The sequence below is a fragment of the Crotalus tigris genome, unplaced genomic scaffold (genome assembly GCF_016545835.1).
Source record: "Crotalus tigris isolate CLP2741 ecotype Arizona unplaced genomic scaffold, ASM1654583v1 scf7180000020990.9691751010:1144802, whole genome shotgun sequence".
NCBI classification, from domain to species: domain Eukaryota; kingdom Metazoa; phylum Chordata; class Lepidosauria; order Squamata; family Viperidae; genus Crotalus; species Crotalus tigris.
Window position 1 is genome coordinate 556,027 of NW_024098300.1, and position 16,142 is coordinate 572,168.

The following is a 16,142-nucleotide window of genomic DNA, read 5'->3' on the forward strand; positions in this document are numbered from 1 at the left end:
GTTTTGTGTGGGTTGTTAAGCAGCATTTTAATACATCAATCTCAAGATCATCTTTCAATTTGTCCATCATCCTCTTAGACTATAATAAGCTACATACAATTACAGTATATTAAAGACAATATTTCAGTCTATTTCATGTTAATAGAAATCTGTCAGAAGCTCTGTCATTAATTTAGAATAGTACTGAAATTAGTTACCAGAAAAACAAATAAAAAATAATCCATAAATTTGTGGATGTCAACAGTTACAGTATTTAATTCTTCCTAATCTTAGCTTTTCATCTAAGTAAAAAAAGCAAACTTCTATCCAATATAATCATGTCTGCATTATTTACATATACAGCAAGCAAATTTTGGCAGGGCTTAATATTTTCAAATTAAAATAAAAATACAATAGGTCTGTTAATTTGTCATTTCTATCCTTAGTGCAGTGAAGTACAAGACCACTTTTATTATGACAAATAAAAGTGCTTGCAGAGAGCGGAAGATGTGCAACCCTCAATAATTAATTTGGTTGATTCCACTTACCTGTCTTTTAATACAATGAGAAAAGCACGGAGGTATAAACTTTAAACATTTTTAAAGTTTCTTTCCCCTAGAGAGAGAACAAAAATAAACAGGCAAAAAGGCCGTGCCACAAAATACTAATCATTATACTTAGGATATGTTTAATGAGATGTTAAGGAATGCTTTTCAGAGGCAACTGAATTTGTGTCTGGATTCCATGATTCAGGTTGAGATGAAAGTGGAAATAGCTATTAGAGATGCAGATCTAAGGGTTAGGATGGCAATTCTTTTCTGAGAAGAAGCACCACTAAATTCAATGAAGTTTACTTTTGAACAAATGCAAATAAAAATGCACAAATAAAAACTATACTACTGCCTCTTGTCATTGATATTCTGATCTGGTTATTACCTAAAATTTCGTGTTTCCCAGAATCAACTACAGAATACTTTAAAATTGCATAAAAAGTTAGTTCATCTCCACTGCAAATACATTCTGGATGAGATAACTTAGAAGACAGAATCGGTCTATGTTTAACCCTTTCTCTACTGTTTTTCTCAATAAAAGCTGTTTTGCTTCCCTTCGGGGTTCAGTTCCTTGTTTATAAGATACACAGGAGTCTGAAAATCCTACCAAGAAAAAGCAGCTAAACTGTGGGGGGGGGGGTGGGGGGGGAGAAATTGACCATTTGGCTGATGTTACATGCAACTCTTTTTAAAAGGCATAGCCATTGTATAATAGAATAACAATCAATTAAGATTATATATGCTTAATGGAGTTGCTAGATCCAGCTACTGCCAAGAGCTGTGGTGACACAGTAGTTAGAATGCAGTATTGCAGGCTAATTCTGCTGACTGCCAGGGGTTCAAGGCTCAAGATTGACTCAGCCTTCCAACATTCCGAGGTCAATAAAATGAGGATCCAGATTGTTCAGAGGCAAGATGCTAATTCTGTAAACCGCTTAGAGAGGGCTGTAAAGCACCGTGGAGTGGTATACTGCAAATTGGGATATGTATAGAAAACAGCTGTATGCACCCATCCCTAAAACAAAAATGCTAAATGTGTCTGTATTCTCCTGATTCTGAAAGAAATATCAAGAAAGTGCTAGTAGTGAAGTCCAATTGCAAAAAGAAAAAGGAAAGAGCAAAATACAGCTGTTTAAAAAGTAACTATATCGATGTAGATAGCTAAAAGATGAGGTAAGTGACATAAAATGTTGCTTAAAGAATAAAGGAACAACAAATGGTGGTAGAGACAGAGAGAGATTAAGAAATCTGATGACCTATCCAGTGAATGTTTACTATCGAAATAAAGTATCTACCAGGTCCCCTTGTTTTTAAGTACCAAATTTTCTTTTGAGAAACTAACAATTGTTATGAATCTTGAGGGACTGAACTGCAGTATATGGATTACAAAGCGATCCCAGTAGGATTCATTGCATTACAGTTAAGAAGATCCCCAGGAGAAAGCAATCCCAAATATAACAAGTTTATTAAGTCTCCCAATTAACTACATTAAAGATATGCATTTATCTTTCCCAATTACCCTAATATCTGAGAGTAACTTTTTTCAGCTATTTATCTCTGAACACATAAAACACCGTAAGATTCAAAATTTGTCAATATGAGTAGCAGAGAAGGAGGAAAGGAATATTTCAAAAGCAGCAGTTTTCTTTTGGAGCCACTTCTGCATTTGAGCCTGCAGTGTAATAAGAGTCCTGGAGGTCAGACTGCATGAGCCACAAGTCAATTAACTTCTTTATCGTTTATCTGAACACCATATTATTGGTTCAGAGTACAGAAATTGACCAACAGCATTTCAGTGACTTCAACTCAAAACAACCAAAGAATGTTTATTTGCTAGCATTATTCTTCCTAACAGCCAAGTTAATCTTGCCTTTATTTGAACAAGGATTATAGTACACATACTCCAGTTTAAACAAATTTGAATTAAATTTAAAGTCCTTCTGAACCAACTACCCAGAGAACTATAGTGCAGATTTCCTCTCAAGTCAAAAATAACATCGTTCAGACACTGAAGCATTAAAAACATACATTTGTTTTACAATCCAGCCTTGGTCCCCTGAAGTGAGTTTTTATAGTGGTTTACCCAACTCATGTAATTATCAGCTTAGTTTTCGTAACCTCTGTAACTTTTTAAAGAATGATCTCTGTAAAACTGAAATTTTCCAAAACCATATAAAAGGATTCTTGATCAGTAACAGTCAAGAAGTTGCCGTATCATCAAATAAGTTTGAAACAGGTTCTAGAACTTATCCTCACTTTGCAGTGGCAGATAGGCTATTGGTAAGCTTTAAATGCCTTTCTAGATCTGCTTCTAAGCAGACTATAAATAGACTGAATTTCCATGGTTAAATGTAGAAAAATCTGAAATCTAGATAGCTGAAAATCAATGTAACACTAATGAGTATATTGTTAAATATTTTTCCCCTTTTGGCCACAGTGGCAGTATTTGCATGATACACTGAACCACAAATAAATCAATAAGTTTTAAACATATAGTTTGTGATTCAACCTGTGTACTTAGTTACGTAGTGCTTATATCTGAGTGTTATTCAAATTCAGAAAATTGGAATAAGAATACCATGATTAATCATACATTATCTGTTGAAGTGGGTGTCTATAATAAATTTAATGAATTAAATAAATAATATGAAACAATATTTAATTTGGATATCTACAGTGTTGAAATAGACACACACTAATATAATGAACAGTTTTTTTCTTGTAAACTCAAAATGGGAAGGACTATTGTACATTAGGGATTACTAAATAAGAAAATTGGAAGGGGAAACCTAACAGAAATAAGTGAAGGCTTATGAGGATTCCCAACAACAGAGACAGTGATTGCATTTGTAAATAAATTATTGTAAGGATGGATTTAAACCTGGTCCATTTATTATATGCAAACAATTCTACAGCATGAAATCAACTGGCAAGAATATCTCATTATATAATGTTATATACTAAAGAGGAGTTTTGCCAGAAAAGAAAAAAAAATGCTCATCGTTTTATATTGTTACTAGAAAAAACAACAGAAAACCGCGGTATCAACGTTACCAAAAAATCTTGCAAAAGAGTTTTAAACTTGAAGTGAGTTCAAAATGAACAAATTAAAGACAGAGTATTAGATTATCTATGATTTCTCCCAATATCAACTAGAGATTTTGAATATATTTCCCAAGCACATGCCATTCATTAGAATTGACAGAAAGACTACTCATTTTTCTTAGTCTCTGAACTGACAGGTGGTAGTGATTCTTGATACCAGATCTGGTCCAGGAACAACTGTGATGATTCTTCTACTGAAGTTAATTCATAGAATTTAGTAGCTGAAAATTTCAGTTTAAATAACTGCATATAAAAGCGTCCTGAAGTATAAAGTAGGCTATACTTGGTAAAAATCTCCTTTCCAACTTCTAACATCTCTCTCAATGGAAAAGGTGTGGGGCACCACAATATTATCCTGACTTGATTTTTCACAGTCAGAGTTTTGATTTCAATATTGATGTGTAAAATTGCCCCATAGAAAGTTATATATGGTCTTAACTGTATTTTCTGATGTCTAGAAGAGATCAGGTTGTTTAAAGACTTTGGATCTTTGAATTGCAATTACATTATCTTCTCCAAAGTGGAAGAAACATAGGATAGAAAATAAAATCAAATTTCTACCAGATATGGACAAGAGCTAACTTTCAGGAAAAAAAATGCTTTTTTATTTTGCATTGGTCACAATTCATGAATATTCAAGCAGTTTTCATTTTAGTTTAGGGATTGCTCTCTAATAACCTTGGTTACCTAATTTTGTCTCTGTGTCTTGCTGTGTATAATATTTATTATATATATCCACACACTTGCAATCAGGAAATTTTCAAAACAAATTTACATAATTCAGCAAACTTTTCTTCTTTCAACCCACTTCCTCTTCTGTTATCTAGGGTTTTCATTTATGAGGTCCTTCCATAACTAGAGCCCAGATTTGAAAATTGATTGCAGTTTGAGGATATTTTGTATTGATCAAGTTACAATTAAAAAATCATTTTAATTTTGTAGGTTTGTATAGAGTATAAATGTATGGCATTACTTTTTATTAAATTCTGTGTCTTCTTATTTGCCTTTTAAAATCTGATGGAGACATTTATTTATTCAATATACATAGCCACCCATCTCAAACAAGTAACTCTGGGGAGCGAACCAGTCATAAAATCAATTAAAACCAAATTATAAGCAGAATACAAAAATTAAATATACACTGTAGCTGAGATAATTATGATCTGTAGATGTTAACATATCCAGGAAACCAGACCCTTCATTTACTTGGGACCCCAGCCCCAGGCATATAACTATTTCTCCAAGTCTTATAAAAGGCCAACATGGGGTCATCCTGATCTTTGAAGGACGAATATTCCAGAGGGCAAGTACTATGGCAGAAAAAGCATGTGTCCTAGTCCCTGGCAGCTGATGTTCCTTGGCTGATAGGACGTGGAGCATACCCATCCTGATGGACTGGATTGGACAGGTAGAGACAACTGGGAGAAGACAGTCTCTCAGATAAGCCAATCTCAAGCTATGAAGGATTTTGAAGGTGACAACCAGCAACTTTTAGTTGCATCCAGAAACACAGCAGCAATTAATGCAGCCTCATGAAGCAGTGGTGTTACATATACCAAGTACGCATTATCATTTATTATCTGTGCAACTGCATTCTGTACCAGTTGAATCTTCCAGGGAGTCCCACTAGAACACATTACAGCAGACCAGAGATCTATCACTTATGAGGGCATGAGTGACAGCGAGCAGAGGCCCCCAGTCCAGATATGGGTGCAAGTGGTGCATAGAGAGCCGAGGTGGCGCAGCAGTTAGAGTGCAGTACTGCAGGCTACTGCAGGCCACTTTAGCTGACTGTGTTCAGCAGGTCAGCGGTTCAAATCTCACCGGCTCAAGGTTGACTCAGCCTTCCATCCTTCCGAGGTAGGTAAAATGAGGACCCAGATTGTTGGGGGCAATGTAAATATATATATACATTGCTTACTGGTGTACACCGCTTAGAGAGTTGCTTGCACTTAAAGCGGTATATAAGTCTCATAAATAAATAAATAACTCAAAGGTGTGGCAAAGCTTCTTAGCCAGAGCTGCCACCTGTTCTTCCAGCAGGAGTCAAGAGTCTAAGAGGAACCTTAGATCTCCCTGAAGCAGTGCTACCCCATCCAGGACCAAAAGTGGAAGAACCTTGGCACTAGAAAGCCCAAACTCCTAGGTATAAGTCATATGAAAAAATATTTAAAATTAAATTATATTAGGTACAATTATTCCAATTGCTCAAATTTTACTCATTTTTTTAAAAATCAAAACTATAAAATAATCAAGACTTTTATTGATTTAATACAAAATAAATTAGAACAATTATTTTATAACACCTAATAAAACAAAGTAATATTTGAGCAATTGGAATAATTGAAACCTCTCTTACGCACAATTTCTACTGTTCCAGAAGATAGTTATACCTATGTTGCAGTAAAACAGAAATCTTCAAAATTCTGGCTTACTACGAATTAATTTGTCCATTGCTGCATACTGCGATTGCTCCTGTTTAAATCCTTCTCCCAGCGGGAGGAGTTTAAACAAACCATGAAAGATCCTTCATAATTTACAAGGAAATGGGGACCAAAAAGTTTGGTTTGTTCCCTCAAACTGGTTGAAAGCTACTGCTTCCTGGCTTGCTTGGCAGAGACAAGCTAGAAGGTTTCAATTCATGCTTCATGGTAAACAAATCACAGGAGTTTCTGTGCTTTGTTAGTTCTTTCATGGGCAAGAGAGCCAAGCAAATCCGATCAGCTAGAATTTAAATTACTACAAAGTACAAACATGATCACTATTATTGCATGGCAGCATTTTACATTTTTTTATCAGAGATTTTACAGCTGTTTACAAATGGAATTCCAAACTGGAATGTTTGTGGGGGTTTGGGTTTTGGGGTGAATTAAATCACTTCTATGTTTTTATATGCTTTTGAACAAAGTTATACATCAATTGATTCCTATAATAAGTAAAAGTGGGGATTTCGAGCTAGATAAAGCCTTTATATCACCTGGAAACACAATTCAAATGCTGATTCAAGTAGTCTATATATCTTTTGTGAAAAAGGATATGCTAAAGAGCAAAGTGGGAACACTGAACTCGGGTCAAACAAAAACAGGGTTTTTGTTTGACTTGACATTCACATATTATGACATTAAATAAGCTATCTCACTAGCAAGAGAAATGACCCAAGAATTAGCTAGGCATATCTGATTCTGTCCACATATAAGAAATTTTCAGAAGCAATGGACTTAGTACAGACAAACCAATGTTCCTATGGAATAGGAAGAAGGAATGAGCAGTCTTCAATCTGTAAGACCATGAACATTTGTGATTTGTTGCCTGAAACTTCATAATGTTAACATATTTTAATGCCTGGAAGAGATTTGCCCCTTGGACTAAGGCAATGTTTCTCAGCCTTGGCAGCTTTCTGATATGTGGACTTCAGTTCCCAGAGTTCTTGAGCCAACATCACTGGCTAGGGAATTCTGGGAGTTGAAGTCCACACATCTGAAAGCTGCCAAGGTTGAGAAACACTGGATTAAAGATTATTTATACTTACGGCTACATAAAACATTAATAAATGTATGAATAAAAAACACATTAAAATGGAAACCTACGCAACAGATAAAAGATCTTACGTAGATTGTGTTCAAAAGCTTTGTTAACCTCTAATAACTTTAATATGCTGAAGCCTTATTTGAACAAAATGTCTTTAAGTGCAATACTCTTTTAAGGGGATAAAAAGAATCTTTAAAGGCATGATATTCCACACCACTTAGAGAGTGCTTGCACTTAAAGCGGTATATAAGTCTCATAAATAAATAAAATAAATAAAGTGGTGGTGAACCTATGGCACAGGTGCCAGAGGCGGCACTCGGAGCCCTCTCTGTGGGCACACATGCCGTTGCCCCAGCCTCGCCTCCCCCCATGACCCCCTCTCCAGCAGCCCTCCTTGAAGGAGAGTCAGCCTCGAGCGTGGCCCACATGGAGCAGCGCAGCCAAGGACATGGCAGCCAGGCAGTGTAGACAAGACTCTGCCCTCACACCCCATCATGCAGCTGATGCTGCAGGGGGCAGGCAGAGGGTGTGACCGCCATAGAGCTGCTGGGCTGCCTGGGTGATCTGTGGTGGGCCCTGTGGGTGGGGGGGCGGGGGATGGGGGGCAGAGCAGGGGCGGGGCAGGAGGGTGGCATGGGACGGGGCCAGTTTTTGGGCCCTCAGTCTCTAAAAGGTTCGCCATTACTGATCTAGATATTGCCACAAAAAGATACCACTCTATGAACCACTGGACAGTACTCTGTCAGAATCTGAAACACCTCCCTTAACAGCTTTTAAGGCAGAGATGAGGAACTGGTAGCCTTCCAGAAGTCCCAATCAGTGCAACCAACGGGTTCCTCATAACTGTCTGAAGAAGCAAACAGTTCACGTAGGGCAGTGGTTCTCAAATAGTGGGGCGGGCCCCCCAGGGGGGGCGCGAGGCTCCGTAAAGGGGAGCTCGTTTGACCTCGGCAAATACTGTCATATTGGACGCACGTGACACACGCAAAGGACCCGACTGGATAGACAGTCACGCGGGGGGGGGGGCGCGAAATGTTTTCTTCTTCCTAGGGGGGGCATGACAGAAAATAATTGAGAACCACTGACGTAGGGCAAGATGATTGTTCCGTTATTCTTAAAGCAAATCATTATAGGCTCTAAATGGGCCCTTTAAACTTTTCAAGAAACAACGAGAAATCCTCTGTCATTCTTGCAAATCAATGTCACTTACTCCAAAACCACCAATCAAGACCCTCTCCTTTTGCATTTCGGACTATCTGAGGTTTCTGTTCAAGGGCAGCCTCATGCAGAATGTACCACGGCAGTGATGGTGAACTTTTTAGAGACCGAGTGCCCAAACTGCACCCAAACCCCACTTATTTATCGCAAAGTGCCAGGGCTGCATCAGCATTGTGGTGCCGCCTTCGTGGGGGGTGGTGGCGTGCGTGCCAATAAAGAGGGCTCTGAGTGCCGCCTCTGGCACGCATGCCATAGGTTTGCCACCACTATACTACGGTAATCCATTCTGGATATAACTGGCATGTGTTACTCTGGCTTTCCTGTGATCAAGCACATTTAACATATCACCCAAGCTCAAAAAAGGCACTCCCGAGTCCCAAGGTAACATTTCAGAAGCAAATCCAATTTCACGACTCTCGTCCCCAATAATACTGATTTTTCTATGTAGTGCTCATCCTGCAAAACAGCATGAACCCCTGATTTCTAAATCATCTGATCCTTAATAACATCTGTTTTAGTTCAAATTTCAGTTTGTTCTTCCTCATTCAGATTAATGTTTTCAAATATGTGACATTAACATTTTGTAATATTAAATACTGCACTTCCCTGTACGCATAAATGTTAACTGCGTAACTTCCCAGATTTTTTCTGGGCACAATCTTAGAAAGTCACCAGAAGAGAGAGAAGATACATAGAAAGACAGATTGGTTCTAAAAACAAAGGGGTGTGTGCTCTTAATTTCTTAAAACACCTCACACATTCTAAAATGCAAATACGATATATTCTAGATTTAGCTTCTATATTTTATAAGTTTTTATTTCTCGCATTTGCATTAAAAAGGACAAAGATGGATTTTACATTTAGAATATGTGATAACTTCATTCCAACAAAAAAGCAAGAATTCCAAATTTTAATATTTTTAATTACCTTCTCCCTAAACATTCTTAGCTGTCAAGTATAAAATATACATTTACTACTTTGGGGAGAAATAATTAAAAGATACAAAACACAAGCTCTCACTTGATTATGGTGGATCTATCTATACCAATTGGCATAGGTAATTTGGCACAAACATAAACGATGGCAACTCATGAAAAATATAAATCATGTTTCTACAACATCAACAAAAACTATGGCACTAAGAAGTCTTAGTTGTTCAATTTTTTTCCATAATCACTACATTTAAGGCTTTAACAACAATATAGTAAGAGCTATGTAGCAAAATTGCTTTAGAGTACTAGTTGTATGTTATTTGAGTTTTGATATTGAAAAACTTTCTCTGAAGCCTATTTACTTGCCTGTCTTGGCAATTTGTAAAGGAACTGTTTGAAAATTTAAGTTCAGAGTTTAAGTAGCATAATTTGTGCACATTTATAACCAATGAGTGTGAAAAGTAGGTTGGCCAAGCACTTAAGTAAATATTTAGAAATATAATAGTAAGTGATAATGAATGTAACTGAAATAGAATCCATATTTTTACTGGCCCACTTCACACAAAATGCTAAATCATAATACAGGTTGTTTTTGGCATAGTATGATATAAACTCACTCAAAAAAGTTAAATATATCCAAAGCACCATAGCTAGTTCAACCCAGCCTATTAAGAATGTACTTAAGTGTGAATCAGGTTATAGGAGTACACACAAAGCTATAATGTGGTGTTCCTAAGTTTGTTCCATAGGCATAATTATGATTTTTTTCAAGCTTCAATTAAACTATAGCTTAATATTATGAATGGATATTTTCTATAAGTGGAATTACATACTTTTCTAAGCCAGAATTTTCATGGTTTGATGTAGAAACTACAATTTGCTGGATTCACAGATAATAAATCAAAACCAAACAGATTGTGTTTTAACATGTTGTACATGTTAGACCAGCGGTTCTCAACCTGTGGGTCGGGACCCCATTTGGGGTCGAACAACCATTTCATGGGGGTCTCCAAACAACGCAGTCCGCCATTTTTTTCCTCTTTTCCTTAGCTGCACTACTCCCTTTTATTCTATTGGCTTTTGAAAGCCAATAGAATAGACTCTCTTGAATAGAGTCTAATTCGATTGGCTTTCAAAAGCCAATAGGAATTGTCCAGGCTGTCTCTGCCCTGCTGAGCCCGCCAAAAGTCCCATTGTGCAAACGGTGCTGCACCAGTTGAGTAGTCCTCAACTTACGACCGGTTGAGTAGTCCTCGACTTACGACCGGTTGGGGATCGCAGCATTAAAAAGGTTGAGAATCACTGTGTTAGACTATATCACAAAGTTTATCAGTGGTTTATTAAGCCATTATTTACTGAACTATTCACAATTGATTGGATTCATCTACTGTATGCTAAATTTTAATGCAGTCTCTTTGATTTTTGCTTAGCATGCTATACAAATATATGAACTGTGATTTGTAAATTTATCCTTTCCTAAGTAAACCCAGGCAGATAAAATCATACTTAACAAATGATAGTTTAGCATATGTTAACTTAGTACAGTAATTGATCACTTTTCATGACACAATAGTTGAACATTATCTGTGTTTAAAGCAGTCAGTTGTCATATGCCAATAAATTCACCCAAACCACAGGTAGAAATCGTTCGTCAATCTCTCTTCTTTTTAGTTAATATCTCAACAATTTTCTGGTGGCAGACCTTTCCCCCCCAACTTCTGCCTTTTTTTTCTGCAAATAACTACAAAGTAGTAGTGGCTCACAAAATCAGAATAGTTATATCTGAGGTGATGGAAGAAAATTTTTGCTACCTAAAAAGAACCCTATGGGCCTGCAAGGAGTTAAAAAACACAAAATATTAGCTACAGCTATGTTTCTACATTCAATTTCCTAGTGATGCAATAACCCTTTAACTATAACCTATAGTCCCAATACTAGTCCATACTACGGGTAAATCATATCTGCCTCTGTTTAACCAGTGAGAAATTATGCTACTAATTGTGGTTAATTATCTTTCAGCCAGCTCAGTTTCCACAGTTTGTGGAAATGGACATTTGAAACCAAGGTTTATAGTAATTTCAAAATCTGGTTTTTGCAAATTGAAAATAGGTCTAAGTTGGCATAACACATATGGCTTCAGCTAAGCCTCTGTCCCTGCTTAATGAGGTATGTGCACATGATGGGATAAAGTAGCAGTATGTAGATGCTCTTTAGTCTTTCTAGTGAGTTGCTAATCAATGCAAACAACATGTTTTCCTATTCTAGATTAATGACTTAAAAATAATATTGTAAATAGAGTTCCACTGTACTTCCAAATCAATAGCTTGGGAAACATTCCATAATAATTGTTAAAAGCCAGTTTCAACTTTCCTGATACAAGGAACAAAGTGGCAGAAAGGTCCTCATCTCTGCTTTCAAAGATCCCCAAACACTTATTATTAAACTTTCCATTTTACTATAGGTTTTGAAAACTATTTCCAAGACTAAGATTTACCTCAGAGATGCCCACTCAATACATCCATCATTTAAAAAATACTGACATAATCTTGGTAAGGATGCAAATGGATGTTTTTTGGACTTTGCAAAACCCTCATAAAATGACCTCTTGCATATTGTAGTGTTTATTACTATGAACTTTGAGGCATGCAAGTGTTCAGATAAACTATCAGAGTTTAAACCAAATTGAACTACTAACTTAAGCATACACAAGAAGCTAGGCCAGAGAATTAGAGTCTGTGTGTATCAGCAATGTATAAATAGGTACAAAATACGCAAAAAACAAATTGCAGAAAAACTGGGGCCAGTGACCATGGTTAATGTACAAAGTTAAAATAATACCTTAAAAGCAAGAAATGTGTTTTTATTCCACAGAAAGCCATGAGACTTAAGGGTAGGAATATAAAAGGGGGTGATAACATTCCATTTGAAATGAAGTAATTTGGGGAAAAAATTAAAAATGACCTATTTTAATTGTGTAGTATTGCTGTTTTTCTTCAGCCAAATCAGCACAAAATAGACATGGAGTGGTTTGCAGGGACAAGGCCGGAATCATAAGTAGAGATTTTATAAAGGGAGATGGAGAAGGTTAATAGAGGATAACCTCATCTGGCAGTTCTTCCTTGTTTTACTGAGCTCAAAAACACATTTTTACATTATCAAAAGAAATGAATTTATACTGCCTGGAAACACCTTTAGAAGCAAGCAGTGTAAACATCTGAATTCCCTTTTTAAGTAAGACATCAAAGAAAATATGTTTTTGCTTTGCAACTCCCCCATCAGCCTTTCAGAAATCAGGGGAGATCGGCTGGGGCTCTCCTTTGCTTTTACTTTGGAGATGGCGTGGGGATGGGGGGGGGAAATGAAATAGACGATGCCTTTACAACCGGAAAAACAAAAAAGCTACATATAATCACCCAACCCTGCGAATGATAACCTCCTCTCTTTACCCCCGCTCCCCAAAGCCCCCACCCCTTTTGCTGGAGAGGGAAAATCTATTCTAGAAGCCTGTAGAGATATGCGAAGAGATGGGGGTGGGGAAAGAATCTCCCAGCGTCCCCCCCACACACAACGATTAGAAGATTGTATATCATTTTATAAAGCTACATTGTATTCTGTAGACGTGCTCTGCAGACGCAGGAATAGAAGGCTGTTTGGGGGGGAAGAACTGAATTGAGGGAGCAGTGGAAAGAGATCAGTGCTACTACCCAAGGAGGGGGGACACGGTTCCCCTTCCCCCCAGTTTTTTTTCGCCCTGTCACAGCCCTGAGTTGCAGGTAGAGAGAGTTAAGAGATTTAAAGAGAAATTGCTACATTGTAACAAACTCACCGTGATGTTTGAGCAGCAGTCAGCGCGGGGTCTCCGAGACATCCCCGCACGGGCTCCGGAGGCAGGACCCTAGCAGGCACAGACTCATAGAGGGTCAGCTCAGTGCCTGATTGCAACGGACGAAGGTTTCCTCTGAAAAATTTAGAAAAAAAAAAAAGAAGAGGGGGAGAAAAAGCCGAGGCGGGGGCGGGGGGAAAGGTAAAAATACCGAGGGGCAGTTTTATTTTTACATTTTCAACGAAGCCTTTTTTTTACATAAAAAAAAATAACCACCTTCTCCCTCCTCCCACTCTGCCTCATTTGCATTTGCGCTGCCCCACCCCTCTGGCTCTTTCAAAATACGGTCGCCGCACGCGCGCACGCTCAAAAGGGAGCATTGTACCGAGACGTCGGCCTGGTTGTCAAGAAAGGCTGAATTAAAGGCACAGGCGCCGCCAGCCGAGCTTGCTGGGGGAGCGCCTCCGTTCGTCAACGTTGCGCCTTCCCGGCAGGCTGGCCTTCGCCTGACCTGAGCACGACGCCCGCGGGAGCGTTTCGGGGCGGCGAAAAGGGAAGGCCGAAACCCTCGTTTCCAGAAAGCTCTTGGAACAAATCGATGCGAAGAAAATAAGGAAGAAAAACCCTCAAGGACTGGGGGGAAAAAAATCTTCACCCAGCTAGGATCGGATTGCTTTACACACCATCGTTCGTTTTAACCCAGGGGTTCTCAACCTTGGCAACTTTAAGACTGGTGGGCTTCAACTTCCAGAATTCCTCAGCCAGCTTTGCTGGCTGAGGAATTCTGGGAGTTGAAGTCCACCAGTCTTAAAGTTGCCAAGGTTGAGAACCCCTGTTTTAACCCATCAACCCTAGGCGGGCTTCTGTTAGGGATCAGATTTTGAACTATGTAGGATCTGCTTAGAAATGAATATACATAGGATAACATGGAAACGTGATGGAAAACGGAGGAAGAGGCAACCCTGTGTGGGGCAGTTTACTTCCCCCAATTTGTGTTACCGTACATAAATCTTAAAGGGGGGGGGGATAGAAAGCTCCAAGTTTGACATTAAAGGGCCATATCCCTGCAGTTTTCTGGGCAGTGCTATAAAAATGGTTTGCCAAACCTTCAGGGATGTTTAGCTTAATCTCCAGCCCTGGGATATTTCCTAGTGGTCTCCTTTCCAACTGCCGTGTAGGCCCAAACGTAACTCTAAACCTGCTTTATTCTACTAAACATGCCAGAGGGGTTTTTAAAGTAGGTGCTGGTTTTATTTGCTGCTGATTTGAAGCAGACAAAAGCAGTTTATCTAGATCTTATAACCCAAATTGGGCCAAATGCAGTTAATTAAGCAACTGAACAAACTGATGTAATTAAGCATGGTTTACTGGAAACACACTAGTTGTGTTCAACTTCACTTGTTTGCCTGTGGATAATGTGCTCATTCAATTAACTTAATTTTGGCTTCACTGAACCCTGAACCAACTACACAAATTGAGTTTATAGTACTCACTAGTAGTTAGCTAAATAGTTGGTTTTGGGCTCTTCTAATAGGGATATAACTGTAGGTTTCACATTAAACAACAAAAATTCAATCACAAATGTTTGTGTGGGAGTAAATTCCACTGAAATAAACAAGATATTCTGAACTGGATTGCAGGTTAGAAGCACCCAATAAATAAATATGGATGTCTACACATTGTGCCAGACAATAGTTTGTTTGAACATAACTACAATGACTGGATTCACATAATACATTAAACCAAACAAATTATATTTGTTTTAGCATGATGCATGAGTCCATCTGCATGGTATTTGGCTTAATATATTCATGAAAATAGCCTTAAAAAAACCCTACATAACCTACTCTCTGTTGATTTACTACATATTGTTTTATCCAAATACAGTATCAGTTCTAATAAGTTTTGTGCTTGGTAAAGTCTAAAACCAATGCATCTTTCCAGAGGACAAAGTACTATGGTGTAAAGTAAGGTGTATGTAAATGTCCGTATAGGACAGCAGGTATAGCACCTAATCCTAAACAGATTGACCAGAAAATAAATCTGACGAATAAATAAAATCTAATCCAATGAAATGTTATTAGTTTGGGAAAATTGTTCAAGTGCTCCAAAGACATGAGTCTGGCTATTTAGAACAACGCAATTGTGTTTATTGTTGAACAATGTAGATAAGTACTACAGCCTCAACGCTTAACATTTCTAACCTATTATAAATGTGTGACTAGGTCACTACTACCTATTACTGAAAGACACACAAAGAAAGTTGATTTTGTATAATCGTGGATTCACAGTATTTGGCAATGCTGTTACCAGGTCATTTTCTGCACGAATCTACTGTAAAGGAAACACTTCCAAGTTTTTATAACTTAGCACCCAAACAAAATAAAATGTAGTATCTCGCTTTTATAACCAGCAACTTAAGCAAAAGCAATGAAGACAGCACTCATTACTGTTCTGCAAACAAATTGAAATCATCAAAGTAAAACATGACTTTTGGCGCACTCTCTGCAGATGCTCTTTAATCAAAACAGGCATCGGATTAAACAAGCACTGTTATCAGGCAGCTGAAAGCACAACTCTGGAAAGGGTCCTTGGCGTACTAATTAAAAACTGGTTTCACCACAGAGAGCGCTCTCCTGATTGGCCAAAAGTGAAGCGGATCAGAAAGTCATGGGATGGGCTAAAAGCAGCACTCGTCAGCCTGATTAGACAGGTTAAATGTGATTGACTATCCTTGGTAATTAAAAGAGGGTGGAACCTTGTAATGTTTATACTCTGTAATTGGCTGGATTTGAATTTTCTTTAAAATTCTGTACTGTATATAGAGAGGGAGGGGGAGGCTTAATGTATAAAATGCCAAAGCTAGGAATAGTGTGGTGACAACAGTTCTGTATCTGTGAAGGAAGCTGGTGTGTATCAGTCTTCCCCCCCCCCACAAACACACTCCCACGTTCCCTGGGAAATAGTTTTACCTGGCATTTTTTACATGGTGGGAACCTTAAAAAT

At 38.0% G+C, this 16,142-nt stretch overlaps 1 protein-coding gene across 4 annotated transcripts in view; it reads right to left on the reverse strand.

Annotated features, from left to right (window-relative positions):
- BICRA (BRD4 interacting chromatin remodeling complex associated protein) overlaps window positions 1–16,142 on the reverse strand; it is a 69,823-nt gene that overhangs the window by 52,591 nt on the left and 1,090 nt on the right. For 3 of the 4 annotated variants that reach the window (XM_039369145.1, XM_039369146.1, XM_039369143.1), the window contains exon 2: window positions 13,140–13,271. The gene's annotated coding sequence lies outside the window, so the exon portion shown is untranslated. Of the gene's footprint in view, window positions 1–13,139; window positions 13,339–16,142 lie in introns of those variants that run through there. The other variant, XM_039369144.1, reaches the window with a different exon arrangement.